The sequence below is a fragment of the Eubalaena glacialis genome, chromosome 9 (assembly GCF_028564815.1).
Source record: "Eubalaena glacialis isolate mEubGla1 chromosome 9, mEubGla1.1.hap2.+ XY, whole genome shotgun sequence".
NCBI lineage: Eukaryota > Metazoa > Chordata > Mammalia > Artiodactyla > Balaenidae > Eubalaena > Eubalaena glacialis.
This window is the reverse complement of record NC_083724.1, coordinates 116,740,572-116,763,185: the sequence shown is the minus strand read 5'-3', so window position 1 is coordinate 116,763,185 and position 22,614 is coordinate 116,740,572. Positions and strand designations below refer to the sequence as shown.

Below are 22,614 nucleotides of genomic sequence, written 5' to 3'. Positions count from 1 at the left end.
GGAGAGAAGATAAAATAATCATCAGGTGAGTGCTCGCTTCGGCAGCACATATTCTAAGATTTGAACGATACAGAGAAGATTAGCATGGCCCCTGTGCAAGGATGACATGCAAATTTGTGAAGCGTTCCATATTTTTTATTAATTAAAAAAAAATCATCAGGTGACAGTCCTAAAGGTAGTAATTACAAAACTTCAACCTGGAAATGGCCTCAACATGGTCTATATCAGAATATGCCAATTCTATCCGATATATCCAAATACATTTGTGGCAAAATGCTGCCAATTTTCAAGTTAGATATTATTATGTGGGACGGAAGTGCCAATGAGGAGGGAAAGGAGCTGCTCAGTTTCACCTCCTCCTGTCTCCCTGTTGTTGAGTGAATAAATTTGGAAAGGAAAATGCCAAGAGGCAGACTGTGTGAATGAAAAGGAGAAGGAACAAAACTTGACTTTCCAAGAAGGACTGTTTCCCTTAAAAAATTGAAAGTTGCCTATATTTCATGTACACTGTTTTAAAACTATAGGCTACTTTCATATAGACCCAGAATGTGGACTAGGTCATTCTCGACCCTAGAAATGGGTGGAGATGTATTTGATAGGAGAATCAGTGCTTGGGTGACTGGAGTTCCATTATTGGTGGTTATCTTCTCTGGCCTGTTCCTGCTGGGATTAGGAACTTGAGGAACATTCTGGGTGGGTAGTTATTTTGATGGTCAAATATGATTGCCTCCCTATCCTTTTGACCAAAACTGGAGAAAGATTGATTTTTTTTTTTTTTTAAGACTTATTCAGAGCAACTTGAAAAAGGATTAAAGGGAAAGAATAAGTAGAATTCAGGGAACTATAGAGATTGGTAGCTCAGTAGGATGTTAATTATTTGTTTATTGCAAGTTTTATTATTGGTAGATTATCCAGTAATACAGAAATTGGTGTAGAACAGAAGTTTTCATAACATTTCTATTAGAAGGCGTTTAGAAGGTAAATAAACTATACTGTAACCGCACCCTCCCCCCTCCTCCCTTGCTTTGCTTGGTTAAAGAGGAATTGGCTGATATATATTTAATAAATGGCACAATGAAAACATCAGATAGATTTTTTAAAAATCAAGTTATATTTTAATCTAAATGTGTTGCCTATTTAGCTGCTTTCCCATTACAACTGGCTTTTAAAAAACTCTCTTTCTGTGATAACTTTTGTCAATAGAGGTGTTTCCTCTTAGCCAATTCTAACCACAGTATTGACCAGGCCTAGGCATTTGATATACCCTAAAGGAATTAGGCAGGAAAAAACTTGGTCCCTACTGGAATGAATATTTTAAAGACCTTCTTAGATTCTGTGAACACTGTGAGTACAAATGAAAGAGACCCAGGAGAGGGGGAAACTTAAGAGCCTAAGAATAAAAATGATGGTGGGGATGGGGGCGGGGTGGTAAGCTCTTATATAACTAAGCTAAGGTACACTAAGGGCAGGGTTATGAGGTTATAAGGTACACTAAGGAGGTTATGAGGTAGCCTGTGAAATCCCTTGGACAGGAGGCATTCCGATGTTAATTTGGGTACTTCACACTGGCATGCCGCAGTATCTTAAGGATAGTGGCAGGTGATCTTGGGAAATATCAGTGCATTTCCTAACAATGAGTTTGATTTTATTCTGGTATGTTATGAATGGGCATGTAGCTCAAAGATTAGCTTAATTCAAAATAAATATCTTAAATATTAGAGAAAATAATATAAAAATGGGTCTTTCGTCCCTGCTGTATAACTTTAGAAAATAATGCAGAATACTGAACATAGTAGAGAATTGATGGCATGAATATAATCAGTATTTGATGGTTGCTTTCTAGAAACTTCTAAATAAAACCTAAATTTGTTTAAAGTTGTACTACAATAGCATTTCTAGTGTGTATGTCTCATGGGAAGGTCTGTACCTTCTTGGATCTCTGCACTTCACGGCCTTGCACATCACCGTGAGGATTCAGAAATTGACTCAACTACCCAGGGATGATTAGATCTTTGGGTACAATCAGTACATAGGGGCACACAGAGAAAGTGAGCCTCGAACGATGGCTATTTGTATTTTGGAAGTTTTAAACCCCATTTTGAAAACCGGCAGAAAGCTATGGATCGTTTCCCCAACAAAACTGCAATTTCTGAGGGTAGAGGGACGGCCCTTGGTTGTCATTCAGGAAGCCCTGATCTAAAAGACCATCTTCATTTTACTTCTGACCTTGCTCCAGCTTTGTTGTCACTCTCCGTCTGTAGTTCTCTGTCACCTTTGAATGGAGCGCCAGATCCTGAAGGATGCTTACTGCCTTACACACTGAACTGAAGCCACAGTCCAGAGCTTTGTGATGTCATGGAGCAAAAACTCTGCAAAGGGCTGCCCCAAAGGTGCAAATGGTAAGAATAGGGCCTGAGGTATGGGACAGCCCTCCTAGGTAGTACCTACCTCCTGCTGGTTTAGGGGCATTTATTTCATAGTCAGTTGAATATTAATGTTTTGTTTTTAAAAATGAGCGTATTTCTCCTAAAATTTTTAATCATTATAAAGGTGTTCTACCTAAATGTAACTTTTTTTTCTCATGTTTTAGGATATCACATTCATGGTGTGAAATGTGTACTTCAAATTAACATAATGACTGGAAATTTGGGATTCTGTTATTTTGTGACTCTGAAATTTGTAGCACATTTTCAGGAAAATTGTTGAGATTCCTAGATATTTTGTTCTTTATTCCTTTCAAGTTTCCTGCGTGTATGATTATTTCTGAATTTTATTAATCTATTTATAACTTTAGAGAAAACTGCCTTCAGTTCATATTTTGACACAGAAGGGATGCTTTGATTTATCTTATTAGAAACATGTTTTGACAAAAAATTCCATTTGAGTGGCTCTAATCTGCATTTTGGAATCTCAGATCAACTGCTTGTTATGGCATTCATTGGGACTTTTCTGCAAAATACAGCTTCACTGAGAAGGTCATCCTTGAAAAATCAAGAAGTCTGAAGGAAGTAATTTTGGGACCGAGTAGAAAGATGGAAGATCATCATCAGATTACAGCACAGCACACTCTGGAAACATCTTAGACTTCACTACTTTTGTACGTGAAACATAATTTGAATGTCTTTTATGAATTGGACCTGTAGACAGATAACATATATCTTGAATGTAAGAAAAACACAACTCTAGCCTCTAAAACACTGCCGTCAGTACAGTCGACTCTTGATCGTTCACACTGGTGGAGGGAGCCTGGGTCCTTCAGCTTAACTAAAGTTAGACGTCATGTGTTCTGATTCAAAGGTGTTTCTGTGTTCCTTTTGGAATATAGTGTTTGGACTTTTACAACATGTGCCTCCCAATTTCACCTGCCCTGCGAGAGGAGACTGAGTTCATCTGTGCCCAGATGCTTGTTCTCTGTCCTCCTTTTTTTTCTGTACTGTTGACCTAAATGTGGGGCAAACGAGCATATAGGATTCCAAAATTGATCAGAATCTGTTAAATCTATCCCACTTCTCCTTCCCAGGTAACTTTATTCCATTTCCTTTTCAGCTCTTCTAAATGTTGCCCAATTTTAGCCCCTTGGTCTTAGGTCAGGATAGAATCATAACAGCACTGTCCAGGCTTCTTCCCTCTTGTCCTGTTTTGTTCTGCCTGTGATGGGGGGTTTCCGTTGCTTTCCTCTGAAGGAGTCTGCTTGTGTCCTTGCATTTCCATCTCCCTCCCTGCCTGCGGGGAAACAGAATAGATCCAGACTCAGCAGTCTTGGCTCTCTAAGGTTTGCCTCTAAAAGTTCATAGTATTGTATTTAAGATAGAGCTCTTCAGCTGTGGTGTTGACAGGTGTCTCCATTGGCCGTCTGCTCTGTGCCGGTGCTCAGCTGGGTGTGGCTGTCCACCCTTTCCCTCACCACCCAGGCCTCTTGAGGCCAGGAGTGAACCCTCACCCTGCCTCAGGCACAGGACGAGCCAGAACTGACTTCTCTGTGAGCTTGCCTACGTCCTGGAGTCAGGAGTTAATGAGATAGTTGAAGAGATCCATATGTTTCCCCCCAGATGCTAGTAAAGCAAATCATGTGCAGAGAAAATGATCACATCAATAAGATTTTGAAAGCGAGATTTGTCCAAAAATATGCCAGATTTGAGGTTACCTCCATGAACCCACATTGACCATCCAGGTATGTCTTACTTTAAAAAATACACAAAGTAACATAACCCTTAGAAAATATTACCAAATTATCCTGACATTTTCAAAATGTGATAGTACTCTAAACACTTTTTTTTACAAGTAGCTTTCAGAAACACGTGCAAATGTGTTTTGTGTAAAGGAGTATACACTGTATATAATATTCTGACTCTTGCTGTAATAAAATTAAACTTAAACGGTCTCATTATTTAAAGCCTAAGAGTTTGAAATTATTTGAGTAAACTTTTACAGCATACAATACTATGTTTACTTCTCATGGAATGTACAAATATCCTTAGAAGCTGCTCTTGTGTGTTTGTTTTCCGCATATTCCACATAAAATAAAAATATTGTAAACAGGGTCCATGTCTCCAGTAAGAGTTTCCAAACTTTTGGCTGTAATTACCAAATGCTTGGGATTGGGCTGGCTGGAAATGCGTATCAAGTATTTCTGTGTATGCAGCAAACTTTGTCCAAATAAAGTAGCTTTGTACTCTGAAGGAGCTTTTAGTGATGATACTTTTGTTAAATAAAATATGTGAGTTAAAGGAAAGGAAATGAACAAAAAGATCTGTAAATGTGATGGTCTAAATTAGTGGTTTGTGACCGTTTTCTATCCAAGTTAACAGCAGTAGTAAGTCAGTAGGAATGGGGTGGAGGTGGGATTTGTGGTTTGAAGGGAAAAGAAAGATCCCCATCTGGAATTAGCAGTGGTGTGGGTCAGTGTGTGTGAACTGTGACCCGTGGACCCTGAATGCAAGGTCAAGCTTGGTACTAGAAGTCTATCCTCACGGTTCCTGAATGACCAGCAGAGGAAGGGTGTTGATCTGAGGCAAAATAGGAAAAAGAAAAGCAAAGACAGTGTAAGGACTTCAAAATACTTTTTCAGTTAAAAAAAAAAAAGAAATGACCTTTAAACTTTTATGTCCTCCTGTCTACTGTATGCCCTTATTTGGTAAAAATGAAAAGCTTGCCATCCCAAGTTAGTTCTCTAAAGATATTTAAAAATTTTTGTATTGGTCTGTGAAATCGGAAGGCTGGGAGCTGCTGCTTCTTGGAATGTTAATTCCAATATTCTGTGCAATATTAGTGTATTAAGGTCCCAGTTGTTTATCCCACAACCCATAACTCACAGGACACTGATTAGGGTGCCAGAGAACAGTTTGGGAAGGTGTAGATAATTACTTCAGCACTGCTGTGTCATGGGAGTCATTGTCATAACCTTATTATGGGTAGCGGTTAAAAGGATAGCTGGTATCCTGTTTCAACCAGTGGTTGGAAATCTCTCAGACAAATTGCCAATAGTTTTGTGTGAAAATGAACTGATAATGCAAAGATCTGCTACAATACAAACTTTGAGGAAATCATTTTTACTACTTTGCAGATAATTTTTCAACCTGTGAAATAGTCATCAACATGCAGGAAATTCTACACTAATATGACCAGGAACTATGCAGTGGTTATAACATTTTTATTTCTGCTTATCTCTGATATTAAAGTTTAAGACTGAATGGTCTTGTGTGACCAGACTACTTTTATTAATTAGCTTTAAAAGAACCGGAGAAAAGAATCCTGAAGAAGGAGAAACTAAGGATGACTCCGAGATGTGTTTGGGCCGTAGGGTGATCACCTTCATCTTCCCCCACCGGAAGGGCATATTTCAGAAAAGTATAAGCTACATAATACCAATTTTTATGTCTCGTCTACTTATGTGCTAGCCACTCTGCTAAGTGACATATATATATATAATATGTGTCAAGGAGTGAATTTCCAAGAAAGATACTGAGATTTCTTCCTTTGGCAGCTTTAAGATGAAGGTCAGTCTCCTTCCTGAACAGGTGCTTGTAGGCAAGTTCAGAGGAAGTCAGTGATCTCTAGTCATGGTTTACAATACTCCAAAGTACCTCCCTTTATCTCCAGGGATGTTGCAAAATTCTCACTGAATTGCTCATTAGGGAAAGCTTGTCATATTCTACATTAACTGTTCTCTGTAGAGACTTTCTCTTAGGAGACCCAACTTTGAGTTATTAAACCCAGGGCTATGATGAGTGAGGCAGACACCTGCTTTCTGTATTCACTGGAACTTGAAAGCAAGAATGAAATTACTAAATAAGATGAAGTTGGTTTGAGAGATATTTTGGACTTCATTTGCTATATGCTGTACGTCCGTTCCCAAGGGTGGAAAACAATCAGCAAGAGTTTTAAATTTCTCGATACTGGAAGGCACTACTTTCCCATTAAAATTTTGGATTAAATATTTTGATCATTCTTAATTTTGCAGCAGAGAAAGGATAATTGATTGAAACCATTTCACCTCAAATATGACCCAAAATTTTGGTAGATCTGCAGTTTTGTCTTCTGAAGAGAAAGCACACGTTTCTTATTATGGGCCTTTGATAACACAGGTGTAAGTCCGGAATTTAGTTTTTTTCTCTCATCAATATCTCAGTCTTGCTCCAAACCAAGTAACAGTTTTAGTCAAATAATACCGCTGGAACTTCCCCTTAGGAATTAGCACTTTCTTTAGCTCTTGAGTTGCTCTCAGAGGCTTCTCCAGGCCCCATTTTAACCTTCGAAAACCACATCCCAGAATGAGTTATGCAATTTTCAAAGCCCCATTTGCAGAATCTGCTAGCAAATGTTAAAATATTCACATCATTTTAGGCTAGTTTTCCCACTTTAAAAAGGGAGGGATTATTCTTCCTAAGTACCAGGCTAAAGGCAGGTGAATGGGTGGTTCGTGGATCTCGTTTGGGACCTCCCCTGGTTCTTGTTGGCCGTGATTCAGCAGGACTCCCCCTGGTGTCGGGGCTGAAGGCCATGGCTGGATTTTAGGAGGTCTGAGGCAGGTGTTGGAGCATGGCTTTTCACATCTACCAGCATAAGCAGTTCCTGTTTGCTTGTTTTATAACATCCTTCCAGGAAGTCATTGTAGCAAATTGTTGTTTCTCCCTGCCTCTAGATTATTTAGATTAATGTGGTTAAATTGAGATTAAGAAGTAGAGTTAATTCAGTGGTTGCCATTTCCTCTAAAAAATTGCCATCAGCTGCTGATCTAGAATTCCATCTTCCATGTCCTAAATTCTGATCAAAAAATTATCAATTTGGTCTGAGTACCGTGTAAAACCTTCTAATAGCCCTTTCTCTTATCTTTCCATTCTTGGTCTCCTGCCCCGCAGATCTTTCTGGCTCACTACCAACTTTTGGTAGTGAAGTTGATGAGCACCTTAAGGATTTGAAATTTAGAGCAAGAATCAGAGGCGATAGAAGGAAGTGGCACAGGCATGGGTAAAAGTTCTTATTAAAGTGCAGCAAATACTGGACTAGGATACAGTTATCACTGGTTTATCAGTATGTTTTTATGGCTGAACAGATCAGAGCTGAGTACTGCACATTAACTCCTGCCTCTTCCAGTTCTGTTTTTGTCCTCATCTTCCTCCTGCTGATGGAGACTTGAATCCTCATAAATGAAATGTCTGAGCACTGGATTACCCTGGTGCCCAGCCGGGCATCAAGTGGGCAGAGTTACTGCATCCTTAGAAAGCCGAGTGAATGAAAGGGCCACGTTTCTCAACAATTGAAAGTTGTTGCTTGCCAGTCTTGTTTCCTGTTTCTCCCCACCTTTTTCAGTATGAGAGTCTCCAGCAAAATCATTTCCTCTAAAAGCTATTCCGTAGGGGATCTTGAGAAGCGCAGTACAGTTGGACATGGCACCTAAGTAAGTTATTCATTCCTCCAACATACTGGATGCTTACTGTGTTCTGGGCTCTTGGGAAACAGAACACACGAAGCGTGGAGTTTACATTCTGGCAGGAGTAAACAGACACAAGTAAATGATCACACTGTGGAATAAACAGAAAAGAGAATGTGCTCAGGACCCTGGTGAGGGATGGAGGGGTAGGTGTCAGTTTTCAAACAGGGAGATCAGAGGAGACCTCCCTGGAAAGTGTGATTTGGGAAAGACGATGTTTGTAGTAATTGGAGCTGAGCAACAGATTTATCTTAAGGAAGAGAGAAAATATTGAAACATTTCCAACAATTGTGTATGGCTTTTCTTGCCACTCCTTGATCTATGCTAGAGGCTTGCACTGCATCTAAGACCAGCTGTGCACATTCTTCCTTGTTTCTGCCACTGTCATTCCTTCTGCCCAGAATCTTCTTTCCCAGGATCCAACCCAGATGGCATCTACATGACGTTATTTGTGGAGATAGGCAAGGTCATAACAAGCTGGACTGCATGGCAGAATCTGACACTGAGAGTGCTGAGGGCCCACTAACAAAGGATGGGCTTTTAGAGGGGGCCCCAGGGGCCACATACTTCGCAAGGGGGTTAGAAGGACAGGCCAGGCTGAGCAAGGTCAAACTCAAGGGTGGTGAAAATGAGACAGATCATGGAGGACCCCAAATGCCATGGAGGGAGTAGGGGTTCGGTTCTACAGGCAGTAGGGGACCACTGCTGTCCTCTGGGGCTTCTCCCATGTGGGAGTTTCCACTGAGTATAGCAAAGATTCATTGGCTCTTGGGGGTTCGCAGTTTATAATGTCTGGCAAGTGAGGAATGGAGAAGAAGGTGGTTAGTAGTAATTTCCTCTCTTCCATCTCTCGGTACCTGTGTTTCCAAAAGCCTATAACTTTTTTTTCTCATAAAAAGCATATGATTTGTAAAAATTTCAGCTGGCACAGAAAAATAAAAAGCAGAGTTCACCGTCTCACTGCTATTAATATCCTGATCACCGTCAGTTTAGACTTCTTTCTTCTCAGGAGTATACAGTATTTGCTAACAACATCCTTTGTAATGGGTGCTCCATGCAGATATAACCAACACTATTGCTGGAAGTTTAGTGGTTTACGATTCTCATTATTCAGGTTCTTTCCAGTTTTCACCCTTATAAACTCAGTTTCAATAAATAACCTTCTGTATAGTATCTGCACTAACCCAATCATCTCCTTGGTGTAAATGATGGACAATTCCAAAAATGGGGATGCTCATAACTGAGATACAAGATATTAGGATTTTGTGCTGTAAGACGTTACCTGGGAGCAGAGTGTGTGTGTGTGTGTGGGTGTGGGGGGGGGGGCGTGCGTGTGCGTGCCTGCGTATGTGCGTGCATGTGCGTGTGCGTGCGTGCGTGCGCGTGTCTGCGTATGTGCGTGTGCTGCGTGCGTTGCGTGTGCGTGCGTGTGCGTGCGTGTCTGCGTATTGCGTGCATGTGCGTGCATGCGTGCGTGTCTTGCGTATGCGTGCGCGCATGTGCGCGTGCCTGCCCTTTCCTGTGCACCTCAGCGACGGCTTATGTCTTCAGACCTGCGTGGCGACAGCAGCAGGTGGGTTGAGGGCGGTGGCTTCCGGGCGTCTCGTGTCACCTCGCGGTGGGAATACCTCTGGCTCACGACGTGCGTCTGCAGCCGCTTCCAGAGCCCTGACTCGCAGGCCGCGGCCCGCAGAAGCCTTGGGTATGTGTTTAGCCCGTATCGTAGCCAGACTCGGGAATTTCTAGCTTCTTCCCGTGAAGCTCCTTTGATTCCACGGTTTACTGTTCTCATTAGGCGGATCAAAGAGACAACACATTTTCTTAGGCAGTTGAACATCCTACCGCGAAACCCCGATTAATTTCTCAGTGTAGAAGTCTTTAGGAGGGTTAAGTGTGTCACTTTAGTTCTTTCAGGGAAATGTCCCCTCTGGAGGTGGTCGAATTGGATTACTCAGTGGGTCTTCTATCTATGCCATCCTCCCCAGCCACTTCTCATCCTCAAGGTTTCTAGATGGTTCCTAGATTGAGCCATTGTGCACTAGACACAATGAGCAGAACTCAAGGAGTCCAGGACTCAGAGCCCTGTTACATGGAAGGTTTGGCTTAGGTTGAAGTCATAAGGTCTGTTCCCTCTTCTTAAAAATGGGTGCTACTGGGACTTCTCTGGTGGCGCAGTGCTTAAGAATCCGCCTGCCAATGCAGGGGACACGGGTTCGAGCCCTGGTCCGGGAAGATCCCACAGGCCGTGGACCAACTAAGCCCGTGCGCCACAACTACTGAGCCTGCGCTCTAGAGCCCGTGCTCTGCAACAAGAGAAGCCACCGCAACGGGAAGCCCGTGCGCTGCAACAAATACCCAACACAGCCAAAAATAAATAAATATACCAAAAAAAATGGGTGCGACTTAAAAACCATAGCTATGTCACCTGTTCTGCTCATCTGCCAGCCCCGTTGGTGATTACCACTCCTTTCCATCTCAGGGCCTTTGCCCTCGCTGTTCCCTTTGCCTGGTAACGTGCCCGCAGGGGCTCACAGGGCTCCCCGCCTTGCTTCCGTTAGCTTTCTGTAAATTGTCTCCTCATCAGATGTGCAAAGCAGCGTCTCTCGTATTAGCTCCCTTATTTCCTCCTAGCAGCTATCGCAACCTGGCGTGAAAGACTAGTCTCCTCCACTAAGCCATAAGCTCAGAGAGGGCAAGGTCTTTGTTTTGTTCCTGGATGTTTCCTCAAAACTAGAACGACACCTGACATATGTTAGAAACTCAGCAAATACATAATATTTGAAGGAGTGAATGAATGAATCCCCCACTGCTCCCACTTTGGGAGTTGTGAAGAAACTTGGAACTTTTAAAGGCTCTGGAAGAAAGCAAAAGACATACAAAAAAGCCCCAACTGCCGTGGAAAAGCCTCGGGGCAGGGTCCCCAGGCGGGGCCGGCCTGGCCAGCAGGTCGTTCCTGCTTCCAGCCCCTTCTCTGCCTGAATGTTGCCTTGCAGCTAACAGTCCCCCAGCTGGGTGGTGACTGTGCCTTTAGAAGACGTTTTAATGGATGACTGCATTCAGTAGATACTTTCTCGGCAGCAGCTGTGGTGCCAGGTGTCGTGCTGGAGGCCAGGGTTACAAAAGTCATCTGGACAGACTCACTGAGCCTGCAGTTTTTCAGGGTGTGAGTTTGGTTGGACAAGGCTGCCCTTCTGCCATCCTCACACTAAAAGAAGAGCTCCGAGGGAGGGGAGCTTTGTTCAGTGGGAGGGGGGCTGTAATGTGGAGCCAGGTGTGCATGAGGAGGGGGTGGCTGCCCGTGTGGTGTGTGGTCCTTGCGCAGGAGAAGGGCACAGGTGGGAGGAAGACAACGTGCCCGGCCTCAGGGTTTGCTTCGACCCCCCACCCCCGAAGCCGGGGGCCCAGGGGAGAGGGAGGAAGCTCGCAGTATGCTTGTTTTCTCCTGCGAAATTCTTACGCCCACCGCTTTCCAGCTTAGACTTCTATAGACGAAATTCACAAGCTAATAATGATTTTAAGTATTTCTATGGGTGAATGTTCTAGAAAGTTCCTAGGCCAGAAAGTCTATTTAAAAATGACTTTCGAAACGATGAATTTGTATTTCTCCTCCCACTTAAGACTCAAAAGGAACAAAGAAGACTGTACCTCCAACAATACGAATAGACTGAAATTTAAGGGAACAGGATTTCTAAGTGATTTTGCTCACTTGTTCAAGCATAAATAAATAATCCTTCAACTACTCTGAAGGAGGTATCTTGAACTTTTCTGTAAGGAATCTTTAACTGAAAAGGAACGTAGTACAAACATGCATGACCATGTAATCCAAACTGTAAGTGACTCAGAGATGAGCATGGAGACAGGATTGCTGTCTTCTAGTTAGGAAATTACTGAAATATTGTTCTCCAGTATTCAGACATTAGAACATTAGAACACGTAAAATTCTAAGGATGAGAAGTACACATGACATTAATAGCATCAGGAAAAACCATAGACAGGTAAAAATAGGACCTCATTTTCATCCTGTCTGCTGGGTCCCCTAGATCACATGCCAGCTTTCAAAAATGACAGCCAGCTCAGTCCTTCTCAGTGTGTGTGTGTGTGTGTGCGCGCGCGTGTGCGCACGTGCACACAACTTGGGGACCTAGTTCAATTGCAGATTTGGATTCAGTGTTTCTGGAGTGGGACTTGGGATTCTGCTTTTCTAACAGGCTCGTTGGTGAAGCCAGTACAGTTGGTCCACAGATCACACAGAATAGCAAGACTCTTGCTTACCAAGAACTTTCACAAGCATTTGTCCATGGAAACTTTGTAACTACCCTGTGAGTTGAGCAGTGCCGCTGTGACCTCCTTTTACATATAATAAGACAGGTTCCAAGAGGTAGAGTGGCTAAAGTTGTGTTAGAACCCAGGTTTTCTAACTCCTCATGGAGTCTCTTAGGCTAGTTCTAATTTAGTTGTTGCATCCTGAATATAGAACAGGGCGGGGGTGTGGAACTAAAATACCATTTTTGGAAACCCAGTAGAGAAAATAACGCGGAATTTTATTACGACAGTGGTGTCTCCTGAGGTCTCCTGAGCGGCGCTGATGGACTAGGGGGGTATCAAGATCATGTGTGAGTTCTTAGACTTGACATTTGTAGGCAACGAGGAGATACAGCAGATGGCGAGTGCCCTGATGGTGACAAACTTAACTGTCTTTGGGAAAATCGGGTTTACCTTGACTAGAGGCTGCCTTCCACATTCCAGATGGAAGTAGAGCTCTAGGGCTCAGTGGCATTGATTCAAGGAGCACTGTACCTGTCACATGGGGCAAAGGATGTGCAAATCCTGTGCAAGTGGGCTCAGTCTCACTCAAGATTTGCTGACAGGAAACACAGTGTCTTTATCTCAGCTAGATTTTAATTGGTCTTAAGATAACTTTCAGTGAGGTCTTGATTATGCTTATTCTTCATATGGATTATGCTGAGAAATCACTAAATATTGTCAAACAGAGAAAGATACCTGCGTGGAAACCCATTGTGGCCTCTGTGAGCCTCGGGTCTTGGGCCCCAGCTGGCAAGAGGAGGCTGGCTGTCCCTGGGTCCATGAGATCGGAGGCCCGTGACTCTCATACGGCCTTTTACTTTCACGATGACTATTTTCTAGGGAAAGGCTGCTTTATTATTGATGTTGTCCCATCTTCCTTCCTCTTCCAAACTCTCAGGCATTTGCCACTGAGCAATCCAGTGGTAGCATAGAAAGATTTGATTCATTTGGCATCTGTTCAGCTTGAAAACACGAGTGCCTTGATTTTGCAGTGTTCTAATGGTGTCTTGTTGTAAACGTAATACATGTTCACTGCAAAAATTTTGGAGATTAAAGGAAAGTACAAAGAAAAAAAACACTATACTCCTACCACCCAGTGATAATTGTTACCATTTTGGTATCATTCAAGAACATGTTTTAACAAATTGACACCATTAAAGTTTTTTTTTTTTTACTATTAAAGTTTTGTAACCTATTATTTCACATAAGAATATTAGAATGATTGTTTTCCCAGAGTTTGAAATATTATTTAAGAGGGTTTTTTTTGGACTAGTTGGTATTCCATCACACGGATGTACCCAGTCATCCCTTATTGATGAACATTTAGTTTGTTTCCTATTTAATATGTTATGCTGCAAGGAAGATCCTTGTACTAAATCTTTATACACATCTCTGGTTCTTCCCTTAGGATAAATACTGAGAATTGGAATTACCAACTCTAAAGATATATTTAAAATATTTGTTGGATGATTGATGCCTCTTGATAAATATTAACAAAACATGCTCCAGAACAGTTGTCCAATGTATACCTTTAACTAACATGCACTCTGGCTATTTTGGGGCATTGTTTTTAAACTTTACCTCTTTGACCGTTTAAAAAGGTATCCTTTTGTTTTACTTTGCATATATTTGATTTTCACTAAGACTGTATTTCTTACATGTTTTTTCTTTCGTGAAATGCCTCTTAGGTCCTTGGCTCATTTTTCTCTTGGAGTTTTGTTGTTGTTGTTTTTCTAATGATCCCTGAAAGCTCTGTATATTAACATATTAACCTTTGTCACTTGTACGCATATTTTCCCTAATTTGTTATTTAAGTTTGTTTATAATATTTTTGACATTTAGAAAAATTTACACTTTCACTTAGTCAAATTTTTCAATCTTTTATTTTATGCTTTTTCTGCATTTATACTTTAAAATGTCTTTGCAGTCCTGAAATAAAATGACTGAAGTTAGTTTTAATTGTAGACTTAATTGGAAGACAGTGGAATGAGGAATTGGCAACAAGCATTTTGAGGAAAATACAACCACTATTTAAATGTGAGCTAGTCTTAACCAAATGTGTACATCAGAATCACCCGTTACGGCTTTTAAAAATTTACCAGTGCCTGAGTTACACCCCAGAGCCACTGAATCTGAAGCTTAAAAAAAAAGTACCTTACACAAGTCCACAGACTTAGGAGCAGAGCCAAGTTGCACGTGATTCCCCCCCCCCTTGCTTTGAGCATTAAATTTTATTAGCGTAGTGGGTGTGTTTTGTCTTACCCTTTACAGTCTGTTAATAATGAAGATCATTATTGAAGAGTGCTTTCATGAAGAAGGGCATTCAGAGGAGCGTGCTGGGGAGCCCCCTACAACGTTATGATGGGTCTCTGGAAGCACCAGTCTCCCAAGTCCACATTTAGTGCACATGCATGTGATTATTTCCAAGCTCCATGGCTGACCCACACGCTTGCCACTACAGTATGGCAAGTGGACTTTTTTTTTTAATTGGAAGAGATAATACACTTACAAATGTAATATATCTGAGGAATATATAGAACGTAATCTATTTGAAGAATATCTAGAATATATTAGAAGATACACTGTATTTACAAATTATGAATGTAATACCTCACATTTATATGTTTCTTTTAACCACGATTCGTTATTCTTTGATATATGGTAGTATCTCATTTGAAATGGGGTGTAGACCTTGCAAATTAGTATTTACAACTCGGGAAAAGAAAGTCAAACCAAAAATGGCCAGGTTTATATCTCTGAACCGATTTGAATTATGCTCATAAATCAAATAGGAGTGAAAGTACACTCCTATTTCTGTAGCCTGGAGTTGTCTCATTAAAAGGTTTTATAAGGAATTTGCCCACAAATCACCCTATGTTTTTTTAGTGTCCACCCCATAAGTAGCATCCTGCATTCTAAGGAGCAGCCAGTCCGCCCATGGGAGGTGAGAGGAAGACACAGACCATCCTTGGCATTGGGCCAAGAACTTGGCATCTCAGAGCCTCGGAAATAATAGTGATGTGGTGATGATGATGATGGTGATGGTGATGCCGCCTCATAGTGCTGAGAGGAGGACCAGGTGGTAATGTATCTCCAGTGTCTGGCAGCTGGCAACTACCCCATTAAAGTTGGTGCTACCATCCCCCAGTCTGTTCACTGCTCCGGATGATTTGAAGAAGGATATTTGGGGGTTAGGGGCAGGAGGCAGAGGGTTCCAAGGAGAGGTCCCTTTGTGTGTTTGAGTTCCCCTGATCAGTTTGAGAGAGAAATTACATATGCCCCAAACAAAAAGAGATAATATAAAGACACTGAAGTATAAAGTGCTAAATTTCATGTTACAGATAATACGTTTATTATTTATAAAAAATCAAAAAAGGGAGAGACAGGTGTGGCCTGAAGTACACAATTTTTAATATAATTTTTATGTATAAAATGCTTAAACCAGATCTGAATGCATCTTAGGTAATTATAAGAAGAAGAAGAAAAGATCATGGTGCCTAAAATCTCTATCATAACTAGGAGGTTGAGAGTGTATGAGGAGATTAAGTGCTGGTGGGCGAGACCCAGTCCATGGTAGAGCTCAGGGAGCAAGGGAGGCACCGAACTTCATGCCAGAGTTTTCCCTGCATCACCATCCTTGTGCCGTGGTGGAGGCTATGACTTGAGATAAACGTGCAGCACAGCTGGCCGCCGTGGACGTCCCGGGCAGGCAGACAGCCCGGCCAGGTCTTCTGCACTGTGAGTCCCAGCGCCAGCCCCCAAGGTCTTCCTGCCTGTACTGCCTCCCGTGAGATGAGGGGACCGACTGGCTGATTTGTGTGGTCTTTAGGCCCTTTTCAGCTCTGATATTTCATGATGAAAAACCAATTTATTGATGATCGCGGGCCAGAAGAATTGAAAGAGGTTGAAAGGGATGCTGAGTTCTTTTCTGGCAGAAGTTCCTCCAGAAGTAGAGCAAAGTGAGCTTCTTGATCACCATCCAGGAGGGAGAGTGTATCTCTGCACCTCTTTCTGGTTTTCTTGCTCATCTTTGACAGGCAGGACCATGGCCAGCTTTTGGCAAATTTGTGAACTAAGCAGTTCCTCTGTCTTTTGTGACCCAGGATATCCCCTATCCCTCATATCCTGGCTTCCAGGGGACACAGATCTTTCCCGCCAGGGTCCCCTCCTAGCTACCCAAAACCGAGAGGGGGTCTCAAGGTCAGAGTGTTCCATGTACAAAGTCCACATGGTGTTTGCACAATTGTTACTCTTCATTTTGCTCAACAGATGCTTACCCAGTAGCTATTGTGTGCAAAGCACTGTGCTGCGCTCTTGGGCAGTATTTTTCAAACCCACTAGTGGGCTTTGACCTCAATTTAATTGGCTACAATCAGAATTCTAAAAATAAAAGAAATAGAATAAAACAGAAAATGTCAAAGTGCCTCACATACTGTAAGGGAGTATTATTTAATAAAACATTTGTTTCAGTTTTACATTTGTAGGGGGGTGTGTGTGTGAGTGTAATGAGTTTCAGTGGAAAATGTATTTCTCAGTCTGCACTGTAGTCAGAAAAGCTTACGAAACAGTGCTCTGGGCTCACGATCCCTTATCTGCAATTCCACGTTCCCAAACACAAAACTGTTTTCTTAAGTTTGGCGCAAGTTCATTTGGCAGCAAAACATGATCTAAATGCTTTAAGGGTATTTATGGTCTCTCTTTATCCCACTTCCTGTGAATATGTGTACACTTAACTGCAGAATGGAGTTGTACCTTAAACTCCAGTGGGCTGTTGCACTTACTTACTTCCCTAAGGGCCAAAAAATTCTGAACCATCGCGATTGTGGACCTGTGTAAGGGATAGAACAGTTTTCATTCATTTAGCAAACGTTTATCGAATGCTTCCTCTGAGCTTGGTGTCGTGCTGGGTGTCAGGTGTGGAAGGAAGAAGAGTTTGTGTGAGACGAATTCTTGGGGAATTTCACGACCCCGTGGGTGAGATAGAGTTGGGGCCACCAGAGCTGGACTTGATTCCTCTCCTTCCACGTTCTCTCTCTCTGTCCGTTCACCCAGCCCCTCGTGGCGGCAGGGATTCTCGGCAGGAGGCCTCGAAGTCTCTGACACCAGGGGTCCCCAGCCCCCGGGCCTCGGACCATCACGGGTCTGCGGCCTGTTAGGAACTGGGCCGCGCAGCAGGAGGTGAGCGGGGGGCGAGCGAGCGAAGCTTCATCTGCCGCTCCCCATCGCTCGCATTACCGCCTGAACCACGCCCCACACCCCTGTCCGTGGAAAAATTGTCTTGCACGAAACCAGTCCCTGGTGCCAAAAAGGTTGGGGACCGCTGTCCTGCACCACGTTTCCAACACCACTTCATGCCAGCGCTCCAGTTCAGCACGCTAAAAATCAGGCTGCAAACACCTTCCTCCTGTACTTCTGTATCCTTAGAGGTACCTCATCTCCTGCACCTGGACGCAGCCGCATCCTTGTCCTTGGCCCTGTCATCCGGTTACTGGTCAGTTTCTGTGGATTTTTTTCTGCCCGTAGCCCCTGCCTCTTTTCCCTTCCATCCATTCCCAGCGCCACCTGTTGCTGCCAGAGCGGATGAGTACTTCTCACCAGAAAGAGAGGATGGTCTAGAAGTGTAGCTGGGGGAAGCCAGGGTCTTAGGGTCATAAAGACCTGGGCTCAAGTTGTCCCTCTTCCCCATTCTGGCCGAGGGGTCTCAGGCAAGTCTCACAGGACCAGTTTTCTCATCTATAAAGTGGAGGCGATGATAACAGTTTTCATGAGCTGTAGTTAGGAATTGAAGCATGTACACCAAAAACAATGCTAAAAGATAAGCCACAGACTGTGTGCAGATATCTGTAGGGCATGTAACTAACAAACGATTAGTATTCAGAACTTATAAAGAACCTCCTTTAAACCAACAAGGGAAAAAGACCCAATTTTTTTAAATGGGCAAAAGATATGAACAGAGAGTAGGCAGGAAATCAAAAGACCAATAAATATATTAAAAGATGTTTGATGTCATTAGCAATCCAGGAAATGCAAATTAGAAAAAAGAAATTTGGGTTCACGTCCATCATATGGCACAACATGTAGGCACGGATGTCAAGCAGGAGTAACTCGCATTGCTGGTCCACTGTCTCAGAGAGCAAGTGAGCAAGGCCGTGGGTGCCTACCGCGCAGCAGCCCCGTCACCAGGAATGCTTTTCACAGCCTTGTTTTTAATGGCAGGAACATCAGAAATAACAAAAATATCCATTAAAAGGAAAGGGGATAGTCATTCAGTGGAATACTGTACAGCAATTCTGTGCTGTACAGAACTGCATTTGTATCCTCATGGCTAAGTCTGAAAAAAAATGTTGGTGAAGAAAGCAAACACAGAGTATCTACAGTATGAAACCATTTATATCACATTTTAAAACATGCCAAACAATGTTTATTTATATATTATATATATTTACATATATATGTGCATATATTTATATGTGTGTGGGTACATATATGTATCTAGCTTATGAATAAATGTCTATCTAGCAAAAATATTAAAATACGCCCAGGAACAATTAACAACAGATTCATGCAGTGGTTATGGAGTGGAGAAAAGTACAGAGAGGCTTTCAGTTGTATGTTAAGTGATTTGTTTCTCACAAAGAAAATGAAGCTATTCATGCAGAATGTGAAGTTTTGACAAAGTTGGGTGGGTATATAAGTGTTCCTTGTATTATTCTCTTTTTTTATGTGCTTGAAATATTTCATTTTTAAAAAGCACTTTAGCCTGGCACTCAGTGAGCATATAATAAATGTTCCTTCCGTACCATTCAGAAGGTTTCTAAGATTTCCTCTTTCCTGACTAGTCGAATTCCATTCTCTCCATCTGGCATTCCACATCAGACAAGGTCTAAACCCCCTGATGAGGCACTATGACCCTCCACTCCTGGGTCCCAGACGATTTCTAGCCTTTACTTTAGCGCTTCCCTCATTGGACCTGATGTTCCAGCCATGGGGTCCCAAGTTACACCTGATGCTTTCCTGCCCCTTTGTCTTGGCCTGTGTGGTTTTCTTGGCAGGAATTTCCTTGTCACTTTTCCCTGGTTATACTAACCCAACCCCCCTTCCTTCCATCGCATGCATGCATGCATGCATCCATCCATCCATTTCTCTCTCCACCCACCCATCCACCCACTTCCGTCCATCCATTCATCTGTCCATGCATCCAGCCACCCACCCGTTTATCCATTTATTGAGCCTCTTGTATGCGCAAGGCACATACAGCCTACCCAGATTTACTCTGCCACAAATAATCACAACTTTCACAAAATCCCCTAAATGCCTTATACCTCTAAAATGGTGTTTATCATTTTACAATTTATTTTATTTTACCAAATTAGGCACTAAACGGCAGGTACCATCCTATTCATTTTTAATGTTTTGCACTTGTGAGCAAGTACAAAAATATGCTTATGTATTTAATATCATATACTTAATATCATTAAATATACTTGAAGAAGTAAACAAATTTCAGATTGTATGTCCAAAACGTTGAAAGCAATGTTAACATTATGGTTTAATCCTCCTTGCTCGAATCTAAGTATTTAGTGTCTTCAGCTCATTGGATTTAGTGAGCGTATCACGCCCTCACTTCCATCTGTCACCTGAAGGAAGGAGGGACATTCTTCCTGAGCCATTCTGCCTCCACATTTACTGAGAACCTGACTCCAGGGCACCAGGCACAATCTCACCTCTCTAGGGACTTGGCATGAAGTTAGAAAAGGAAGATGGTGCCACAAAAAATTAGTAACAGGACAAGGCAGTGTGAGGTGGGGGTCAAATAAACGGTGTTGGCATCATGATCTGAGGCCGTCCTTAATGAAACACCTTGTTTTATGCTTGGCTGTGTAAGACTGGTTCTGAGAGATTTATTCTTTTGCAAAGGGATCTGGGTCAGAATTATCATTTTATGTCAGATTGGGTTTCTGTAAAATCCTTTTCTTTGGCTCAAGTAGGTATTTAACAATATCTTTATTATATGTAAGCTGATACACAGGTGTGGATTTGAAGTTGTCTTCTGATATCACAATTTTATGAGGTGTGAGCCTGAAATCTTTCTGACCTCACACTGAATGGAATTTTCTTAGCGCTTTTTCAAAACAGGTGTCTGTGAATTCTGAAAGCTACTAATGTTCTTTGCACCCCTTCCTTTTCCAGTACACCCCCAGGAAACAGTTTTCAGTCTAACTGTGGCTAACTTTATGTTTCCAACAACCAGTCACAGGTTGGTTGTTTGTTTTTGTGGTTATTCTTTACCCAAGGAGGCTATTTGAAACTCAGAGTTGGAAGGAGTCTTTCCGGGACTTTGCTCTTCCCAGAAAGAAGTCTCTCCTCTGCCTTCTGTGTCAGCTTGAATCTTTCTAGTGATGGGAAAGTCAGCATTTCTCACTGTTGATGACCTCACTGTGGGATTAAACTCCGCGTTGTCTAAACGTAGTGGAGGGCTGGGCTCTCCCCAGCAGTGGTGCCCACGTAGCATTCCAGGGGGACCCTAGCCTCCTTGCAGGGTTCAGGATCTGCTGGCGGATCCCAGTCTTTTGGGACAGTGGGTCTATTGCAGCTTGTTTTGAGTCATGGCATTAGTGGAGCCCAGACCTCAAGAATGCTGGTCCTGTTCATTTACCATTAGTGTGAATGACGCGTCGGGCCTCCGGAGCGACAAATAATGGGATCCACCTCTGGCTAGTGGGGGAAGGGTGGGAAGAATGAGCGTGAAGGTATAGGGAGAATTTGGGCACCTGAATACGGATTGCACAGGAGACAGATGACCAGGGAGAAGCTGCAGAGGCCCTGACAAAGTCACCCCAGCAGGAACAAGCTCTTCAGAGTTGCAGGTGTGACCCTGGAACCTCCAGGCCTCCCGCGGCCTGGTCAGCGCATCTGATTGGCTGAGACTGAGTTATGTGTCCCCTCCCCAAGGCTTGTTCCCAGCGGAGGAACTGGATGGAGCTTTCTACCTCCAGGGTGGGCAGCGGCCACCACCTGCTACCAAGAGCGCTGACACTGGAGGCTAGGGGCCCAGCCAATGGGGAGAGGGCTGCTGGACTGCCAAAAACCAACCAAAGGGGTTCCTTTTCAGTAACAAACTTTGATGAAGTCCTGAAGTCACCGTATTGAGTATGACACCGTCTAAAAAAGAAGAAAAAAATAAATTGGTTTCCTCTTCCCTGTTCTTTGCTTTAAGCTTTGGCATGTCTGTTTTATTGGCCAGAGAGGTAAATGTGAGTTTGTAACGGAACCAGTGCCAGCTTGGCCCTGCTTAACAGGGTCCGGAGACCGTCTGCCAAGACCAGGCCGGCGCTGGCATTAGGAGGTATACTGCAGAGCGTGATCAAGTTCCTCTACGGCTGCAGGCTTCTCACTGGTACAGCACCATCCCTCCCTTCCTGGGTAATCTCAAAGTGTGGTCAACATTGTTGCTGGAATTTAAGTGTTGATGTGACCTTCCTAACACTCAGAAGCGTGTTTTCTGTGTCTCTGGGTTGGGTGAGGTGGGACAGAGCCCCTAGAGACCCAGAAAACCCAGCCCCTGCTGCCCTGGTGCCCCCTCCACATGACTGAGCCCCTCCTGCCCTGGCTGCGTCTTGGCATGCTTTCTGCCTCGGTTTCCCCTCTCCCCCCACCTTGCTTCTGAGCCTTCTGACCACACATCTTTCTGCTCTGGGCCTCCTAGGTATTTGATTCACCAGTTTGACCCAACAGAGAGGTCTTCAGGTGAGACAGGGATGGTGACTTGGATTCTAGAAAGAGTCCAGTTCCCCAGTCTTGATTTTCTAAGGAACGTGAACATAAATAGTACATGCACTCTTCGGCATGTATTTAAAAGGCCATCGTAAATGCAGCTGGGGCTTAAAAGCTTAGAGTAAGTAATGGATTCACAGCCAGCTTGAGTGAACGCATGGGAGCTGGTTGCTGGATAGTTAATGGCCACAGTTGACTGAGTGGAAGGATCTTATAGACAGGAGTAATATTTAAGCTTCTGTAAGACTTGTAAGGCCCCTGAATCAAACGATGCTCCCTCAGGCTGGGGCCCCTGCTGGGCTAGGACAACCCTTTAGTTGCAGGGCTGTGATTAGTTATGGGGCCCCGGGGGTGGGGCAGGGTAGCAGGAACAGCACTTGGGGTGGTAGTTTACCAGGCAGGCAGAAAAAAAATTGGTTCAGAGTCACTGTCAGCCCTGCTTTAAGACAGAGATGCAGTCTGTATTCCCTATGCTGCTTTTTCGGGGAGCTGTGATTTTTAAAAAAATTTGGTTTGTTATTCTCTTTAGATGGATGAGTTGGATTGTATCACCAGCCAACACATTGGCAATTTTCTCTTATGCCGTCCTATTCTTCTCGCCCCAG

At 43.1% G+C, this 22,614-nt stretch overlaps 1 protein-coding gene and 1 non-coding gene across 2 annotated transcripts in view; both read left to right on the top strand.

Moving 5' to 3' along the window:
- XKR6 (XK related 6) overlaps positions 1-22,614 on the top strand; it is a 279,753-nt gene that overhangs the window by 86,268 nt on the left and 170,871 nt on the right. The window lies entirely within an intron of this gene.
- LOC133098480 (U6 spliceosomal RNA) lies at positions 30-136 on the top strand. The gene has a single exon (XR_009702180.1). It is a non-coding gene; the product is annotated as a U6 spliceosomal RNA (small nuclear RNA).